Below are 8,991 nucleotides of genomic sequence, written 5' to 3'. Positions count from 1 at the left end.
GCATCTCCTGGGGCTGAAATGTTTGCGATGACTTTCTCATCTCAGGTGGCTGGCACCTGAGCTGAGGCCTGGTACAGCGCCTCTCCTATGTAGCCTGCCCAGGGTGCCCGGACCTCTTTATCTGATAGCATATGCCTCCAAAGCAGTTTCCAAGGGAACAAATCCCAGTTGACAAGTGCTTTTGCACCACAAGCCAAAACCAGCCACAAGGTTTCAAGCCCAGAGTCAGTGTGGTTGGTCCCCGCCCAGATGTGAAAACCTGCAGGCAGGGCTCAGCAGGCCTGCCAGTGGAACAGTCTGCCACACGCGGTGCAGAGACAAACTTCAATTCCATCTTAGCTCTGCTACTGACCTACACAGGGATCAACAGCACAAAGAGCGGAGGCCGATTTCAGAGTGCATAAAGCATTTTGGAGCAAGGTGAGGATTTAAGTTTTATCCTGGAAAACAGAAGCAGCTACAGGGTGTTTTGGCAAAGGAGTGACACCATCAGAATTGAAGGGGGAAACATGAGGACAGGAGGCCCAGAAGGATTCTGGTTTAAGTGAGAGGAGTTTTGAGCTGGAGCAGGTACCATGGTGTGAGGGAGGTATTGGGTAAAAAGGGAAACAACAAAAAGATTCCCAAGAAGACAGATTGGAACTCAGTGACACCTGGATTTAGGGACTAAAGAGAACGATGCACTCACCTTGGTTCCTGTAAAACCACCTGCCTTGGCATCTCCAAACTTTTGGTCATAACATGAACCTCTGCCTGCAAAGCCTTCTTCTCTTCACTCTTTAGGGAAATAAGTTATTCAGTACAGAGATTGGAGTAAGTAAGAAAGGGCATGTACAGGTGAGCACAAAGGATGTGGGGCCCAGATCCCAAAGAGCCTCCAAATACCAGGATATCGGGGTGAAGATCTTGACCTGACCCCAAGGAACAGGATCCAGTGACACTTGGGAAGATCCTCCTGAGGTCAAACAAGGCCCGGGAACCAGGGAGGTAGCAAGGGTGATGATCCTGGAGAGTGAGGTCAGGGCCTCAGCTCGAGCTGTGGCCAAGGAAAGGACAGGCGGATTGAGGTGGTGGACTTAATACTACTTCTCCTTTTCAAACCCACAAGAAGTTACACAAGGAGAGTCCGGAAGGAAGGCCCTGTCCCTCCAGTCCTCACATCTAATCAAAACATCTGCAGGCTCAGCGCATGCCCTGTTAGCCCTCCTGTCTGGAGGAAGTCTCCACCACAAGCACTCCCTGTAGTCCCCTGTGCAGCTATATTTTCTGGATGGGGAAGCAGACCCAGTGTTGGGCATGTGTTAGGGGTCTTACAGACTGACCGGGTCTTAAGACTGACATGAAAAGACAGACAAAAGTACTTTGATAGCTTAAGATCCTCCTAAGGACCCAGCAAAGGAGGGAAGCTAGCCCTACAAGCTAGATGAGGAAAAGCACTATGGGAAACCCGGATCCTGGTCTCTTAGCCATGATGCAAAATGTGGAAATCCTGGTAGGCTTTTTAGTGAGCCATTGGAGGTAAAACCTGAACTCACCTAAGCTGCTATAGTGACAAAACCTGACTTAGATTGCTGTTGAGCTTTATCCTCTTACTTGGAATAGAAATCACAGCAGAAATATTCATGTGTTAGGAATATATTGAATTAGTAATTTAAAAAAAATATATCCACAGCAAAAGTTCCAGGCTCAGATGACTTCACTGAATTCTATCAAAACAGGGGGACCCAACCTGAGGCCCATGGGCTACATGCAACCTAGGATGGCTGTGAATGCAGCCCAACACAAAGTAGTAAATTTACTTAAAACATTATGAGATTTTTTGTGTGTGTGATTGTGTGTCACAATGTGTGGCCCAAGACAATTCTTCCATTGTGGCACAGAGACCCCAAAAGGTTGGATACCCAAAGAATACTAATTCTTCACAAACTCTTCCAAGAAGTAGAAGGGGAAGATATACTTCTCAATTCATTCTGAGGCCAGCATTACTCTGACACTGAGAACAAAGACCAAATGAAGTCTACAAATCATTATCTTTTATGAACACATCACGACCAAGTGGAATTTATCCCAAGTATTCAAGGTTAGTTTAACATCAGAAAAATCAATGTAGTACACCATACCCATAGAATTAAAAAAAAAAAAAAAAAAACCCACATGACAGTCTCAGCTAGAGCAGAAAAAGCATTTGACAAAACCCAACACCTGATTGTGATAAATACACTCAACAAACTAGGAAAAGAAAGGAACTTCTTTAACCTGATAAAAACACATCTTCCCAAAAAACCCAACAGCTAATACCATACCTAATGGTGAAAGATTGGGTGCTTTCCACTGAAGACAAGGAATACAAAGATGTTCGCTCCTGCCAGTTCTACTCAATATTGTACTGGAAGTTAGAGCCAGAGAAATAGGCAAGAAAAAAAATGAATGCAGATTGGAAAGGAGGAAATAAAACTATTTGCAGAAGATACGATCTTGTATGTAGGAAATCCACTTTAAAGAAATTGAACCAGTAAATTCAGCAAGATTGCAGGATACAAGACCAAAATACAAAAATTATTTGTATTACTGCACATAATAAGTGTTGATGAGGATGTGGAGATAACTGGATCATTCATACACTATTGATGGGAATGTAAAATGGTATACCCACTTTGGAAAACAGTCTTGAAGTCCCACTGAGTTAACATTTTGCCCAGCGATTCCATGCCTAGGTATATACCCAAGAGAATTGAAAACATAGAGTCACAGAACAACTTGCGTGTAAATATTCATAGCAACACTGTTCATAATAGCCAAATATCTATCAAATGATGAATGGACAAGTAACACATACTGTAAGGGTCTGTTTAATGGACATTACCCATGAAAATGAGTGAAGTATTGTTACATGCTACAACATGGATGAACTTGGAAAACAGGCTTCAGAAACCAAACACAAAAGGCCACGTATTAATAGAATTCCATTTATGTGGAATGTCCAAAACTGGCAAATCTCTAGAGACAAAATAATTAGTGGCTGAGGAGGGACGGGGCAATGGTGACTGTTCAATGGGTATGGAGTTTCAAATATCCCGATTGGAGATGTTTTCACAACTTTGTAAATATACTAAAAGCCAATCAATTGTACACTACAAAATTTATGGTATGTGAATTACATCTCAACAAGAAACAACCACCCCAAGCTCCATCCCACCTCCAAAACAGGCAGCAGGCCAAATTTGGCCCACGTACTGTAGTTAGCCAGCCCTTGGTCCAGGTAAGTGGGTTTTCAAGTATAAAATGTAATTTTCTTCTCTTCACAAAGTTAAATATACTATTTGTTTCAAGTGCTGTTTAGGAGAGGATTTTCTAAAATATTTGCTATTGATTCTTAGCATCATTAAATTATAATCAGAGACTATTTGATATTTAAAAAAATTTTATAACTGCTGAGACTTACAGACGGAGTATCTAGTCAAATTTTTAAATTTCTTTGTGACATTGAATAGAGTATGTACCGTGGAGATGCTGGTAGCAACGTTCTACAACATTCTACATTGAGGCCAAAGATCAAGCTTAATATTTGTTGGTAGGCAGACCTGCTATTTGTGTCTAAATTAATTCTGCTTTTTAAAACTCAGTACTAATGAAATTGTGCTAAACTGCCACTTTCATTGTAGAATTGACTGCTTTCTCTTTTCTCTAAATTTTTGCTTTATATGCTTTGAAGTCATGTTTATAGGTGCATAAAATGAGTTTATATGTTGGTGAATTCAATCATCTATCATTATGAATTAGGTTACCTTTTTTTTTCAGGGCTTACTTATGTGATATCTGTATAGACACACCAGGTCTCTCTTGATTATTGATTGCACAGTATGCTTTTCCTATCCTTTTACATTCAAACTCTCCACATCCTTAGGTTTTGTGTATATATATATAAATTGTAAGTGGCATAGTTTAGAAAATTCAGTCTGACCATTTTTGTTTTTAACTGGGGTTTTTTTGTAGTTATATCTAATGGGCTTACTAATTGATATACTTGGAACTTAAATCTGCCACTTTATGCTATTCTACCCTCCTGTGTTTTGGAGGTGGGGTCGGGTGGGGCACGGATGTTGGTTTTTGTCGTCGTTGTCTTACCTCTTTGTGGACTAACTTAGGATTTATCAATCCATTTCTCCCTTTTTCCTAGTTTGGAATCCAGAAACTCTGTTTTTTCTTCTTTTAATGGTTCCCCAGAACAGTGTTTCTCAAATTCAGTACTATTGATATTTTTAGTTGGAAAATCCTTGAAGGGGCTCATTAACATCCCTGACTTCTACTCAATAACAGTAACACCCCCTCACCTTCTCCATAAGTAGAAATGTCCCTAGAAATCACATATATGCACTAGGAGGCAAAACTTCGCCCAGCCGAGAACCACTGCCCTAGAAATGACATGTATAACCAACATATCTAAATCTAGGATTAATCAAAATGTTTTTCCCATGCTTATTATAAGAACCTCAGAATCTTGACACTCGTGTGTAGTCTTTGGACCCAACAGCTTTAGCATCCTTTGGGTACTTGTTAGAAATGCAGAATGCCTTATCCCAAACCACACTGTTCAGTTTTACATTTTTACATTTGTCTTTTATGCTGAAAATCTTAATTTTTAGTGGTATTGATATTTTAGGATAAGTATGTAATACTTACATTCTTGTATCACATAAATAGAATATGTGTTATATAATTACACATTCTATTAGGAAAATATAATAGTTTCAAAACAACTAACAGATTTACTAATCAGTCTACTGCGCATAGCCTAATGTTTCTTTATGGCTTGTATTTTGTTTTTGAAGAAATTTCCTATTTATGTGGCCTGAGGTCACACAGCCCTTTTAGCCTGCCAGTTCTCATTTGAGAATTGCTTCAACCATGGGTTTCACGGAAAGGACCATTGGCCTTGTGATCCCATTAAGTCCTCACTTCTCTACCTAAAGGGTGACTCTGCTTCTCCGGACTTGCAATAGGGAAAATCAAATGCAACTGCTCTATTTTGTGAGGAACAGTCACTGATCATCCCCCGCTGCAGGCTATGCTTGCTCTGCAAACCTGAGCCTCTGTGAAAGCTGAAGTTGGCTGTACTAGTTAGTCCCTTGTTCCTGGAGCTTGGTCGAGGTGACGAGGTGGGTGGAGTCAGAATGAGCCACACTGCCCTGATTGCTCTTCTTCAGGCTTCCATCACCCACTTTGACTGAATTTGGTTTTGTTTGTTTGTTTGTTTTTTCACCTGTGGCTTCTTCACTTAGCCCTTCAACTGCTTACACCTAGACAACTCTTAGGCGGATGAGTTTGAGCGACCATTTTGTTGCCTTTGGCTGCTTTAACTTCAATGATATAAGCACAGGTTCATGCAGAACCCTAGGATCGCTGTGTCCTCAACACAAGAATTACCACTGCTCCCCAAGTAGGTGAGCATCACGAGGTGGGACCTTATTCCTGATGAGCAAACTATTCACACTGAGGCCAAGCTCCTGCATATTGTCTACTGTGGATGGAAGGAAAGCACCAGGTTCATCTCCCCAAACAAGGCCTGAAAACATCACTCAGTCATTGTTTTTACACTCAAAGGCGAGTTCCCTGCACACTTCTGCCAGAATGCAACAATGTGGTCTAGAGTTCCCTGCTGAGCCACAGGGTCCTGGGGTTGGAGCAGTTTTGAGGGGAGGGAGGTTGGGGTGCAGTTCATGGAGAAGGTGAAGGAAGTATTTATATTCCTTCCCACCAGGCTGGCTGTTGTTTCCCCTTCATTCATTTTCTACTTGATCTACGCCAACCTTTCTCACTCTACCTCATTTTTCCTAATGAACATCCCTCTTCTAACTAGAAGATTCCTTTGTACTGCAATGAGGTCATCAAGCCAGGCACCATCCCATAGAGTTCCCATTGCTCCTTCTTCCCATAGCACCCACCTGGTGAAGAGATAGCACTGTCAGTTCGCTTTACTTACTGACAAGAGTTAGATAGGTCAGATCCTGACATATTTCTAGGCCTTGTTCTTCCCTTTATCCAATTTTTTTTTTCTTTTAATCCTCACCTGAGGATATGTTTCCTGATTTTTAGAAAGAGAGGAAGGGAGATAGAAAAACATCAATGTGTGAGAGGTCCATTGACTGGTTGCTTCCTGTACACACCCCCACCAGGAATCAAACCCACAACCTAGATATGTGCCCTGACCAGGGAGTGAACTTGCAAGCTTTTGGTGTACAGGACAATGCTCCAAACAACTGAGCCCACCCATCTAGGGCTGTGTCCCCCTTTTTCTTAATTCCACATATATATCTTCACCAACACCCTGGAAGTTATCATCTTTTCTGAACTGCTGCAACAGAAAAGCTACAGTTTCCAGGAAAATGTTCCTGTCCCTTTCCTGAACCTCTCTGGAGCGGTGCTTCCTTGTAAAAGCAGGGAGTGGGTAGAACCTCCCCCAACCAAGGCTTGATTTTCATGTCCCTAGCTTGGAAGCCATCTCCATCCAGTGGCTGGACAGAGACCTGAATGCTGCTTAAAAATGTGACGAGTTCTTGCCCAAGCCTGCAAATAGCATGCCAGCTATGTGAGGTCTTCCCTCTGTTTCTCCTTCCCTTGGCCAGTATCCAACTGTCAAGCAGCCAAAGGTACCGCAGAGAAGGTTACCCTTCTCACAGAACTGCTTGCCTGTACTCTAGATGCAGGTAGGAAGGGAAGGGAAAGTCACCTCTGAACACTTCTGATTTGGGGCAGAGAGTTGAACAAGGCCCACAACAGGGTTCCTTACTAACAGTGCCCCTGCTCCCCATGCTCAGAGCTGGAAGATCCATCCTGAGTACAGCACAGTATGCACAGGATGGAGCTGCTGTACATTTTAGTTAAGGTGAAGCTACAGGGTGGGGAGCAGATTCCAGCTCCTCAGGCTCCATTAGAAAAGTAAGGTGTTCTTGGGGGCCAGGGGGCAGCTATTTCTCAAAGACTTTCAGGGTCAGGTTTCTAGTTCCGTCTCTGAAGTCAGAGACTAGCCTACCTAAACTGCTAGTTCCTAATAGTGTGACATGGGGAGCTACTAGTCTTTTTCCTTTCCTGGAGGCTGAATGGGGAAACCTCAGCTCTTCAAGGCCTGTAACCCCGCTCTCGCACACACATGTACTGTTTAAGGCATTGAGGGAGCCTTAAATATTGAGAGGAAAGCCCATGAGCCAGGTTCTGGAGTTGGGTCTTTATTAGATTTTCTCATTTTCACAAGTCCCCTGAAAATTCTTTTTTAAGTAAAATACACATAAAATTTACTATCTTAACCATTTTGAAGTGTACAAATCAGTCGTATGAAATAATCTCCATAATATGCAACTATCACGACCATCCAGCTCCTTCAGTCATTTCATCTTGTAAAACAAACTGTACCCATTAAACAAAACTCAGTAACTTCCTTTTTCTCCCTCCAGCCCCTGGAAACCACCACTGTATTTTCTGTCTCTATGATTTTGACTAAGTATTTCATATCAGTGGAATCATACTTGTCAGTCTGTGGCTGACTTATTTCACCTAGTATAATGTTCATTCATGCTGCATTATATTGTAGAATATCCTTTCTTTCAAGGCTGAATAATACTCCATTGTATATATGTGTCACATTTCACTTCAGTTATCCGTCAGTGGGCATTTGGGTTGCTTCCATGCTTTAGCTATTGTGAATGATGCTTCTATGGCTGTATAAACGTTCTTTGAGATCCTGCTTTCAGTTCTTTCGTATATACTTGTATACTAAAAAATGTAACTGCTGAATCAGATAGTGATTCTATTTTTAAATTTCTGAGGAACCACCATCCTGTTTTCCAGTGGTTACACCATCTTACATTTCTACCAACAGTGCACAAGGGTTTCAATTTCCCTGCATCCTTGTCAATACTTGTTTTCTGTTTTTTGATAGTAGCCATCCTGACAGGTGTGAGGTAGAATCTCATTGTGGTTTTGATTTGCATTGCCCTAACAATTAGTGATCTTGAGCATCTTTGTATGTGCTTATTCACCATTTATATATCTTCTTTGGAGAAATTACTGTTCAAGTCCTTCGCCAATTTTTGAATTGGTTTGTTTCTGTTTTTGTTTTAGTTTTAATTGATAATTCAGTTTTAGGAAATCTCTATATACAGGTATATGATTTGCAGATATTTTATCCCAGTATGTGGGTGTCTTATGATGCACTAAAGCTTTTAAATTTTATGAAGTCCAATTTGTCTACTTTTCCTTTTGTTGCCTGTGCCTCTGGTGTCATGTACAAGAAATGACTGTCAAATCTAATGTCATGAATCTTTCGTTCTGTTTTCTATGAAAAGTTTTACTGCTCCGGGTTTTACATTTAGGTCTTTAATCCATTTGGAGTTAATTTAAGTATATAGGGTAAGATAAGGGTCCAACTTAATTCCTTTTTAAAAATAAAAAGATTTTATTTATTTTTTAAAGAAGGGGAAGAGAGGGAGAGATACATTGATCGGTTACCTCTCTCACATCCCCAACTGGGGAGCTGGCCTGCAACACAGGCATGTGCTCCGACTGGAAATCAAACTGGTGACCTGGCGTTCGCAGACCAATGCTCAGCCCACTGAGTCACATCAGCCAGGGCTCTATTTTAAATAAAAGAATCTTTATTTTGCATGTGGCTATCCAGTTTACACAGAACCATTTGTTGAAAGGACTGTCCTTTCCCCAATGAGTAGACTTGGCATTTTTGCCAAAATCACTTGACAATATGTGTGAGGATTTATTGCTGAATTCTTTTTTCTTTTTTAATTTCATTGGATGTATGTCTGTCTTTATGCCAATACCACAGTGCTTTGATTACTGTAGCTTTGTAGTTAAGTTTTGAAATCAAGAAGTATGAGTCCTTCCAATTTGTTCTTTTTCAAGATAGTTTTGGGCCCTGGCCAGGTTGGTTAGAGCTTCATCCAGATATGCCAAGGTTGCAGGTTTGATATCCGGCCAGGGCAC

The sequence above is a fragment of the Pteronotus mesoamericanus genome, unplaced genomic scaffold (assembly GCF_021234165.1).
Source record: "Pteronotus mesoamericanus isolate MK-2021 breed Mesoamerican mustached bat unplaced genomic scaffold, CSHL_Meso_final scaffold_1135, whole genome shotgun sequence".
NCBI lineage: Eukaryota > Metazoa > Chordata > Mammalia > Chiroptera > Mormoopidae > Pteronotus > Pteronotus mesoamericanus.
The sequence above is the reverse complement of the archived record's forward strand: the minus strand, read 5'-3'. Positions refer to the sequence as shown.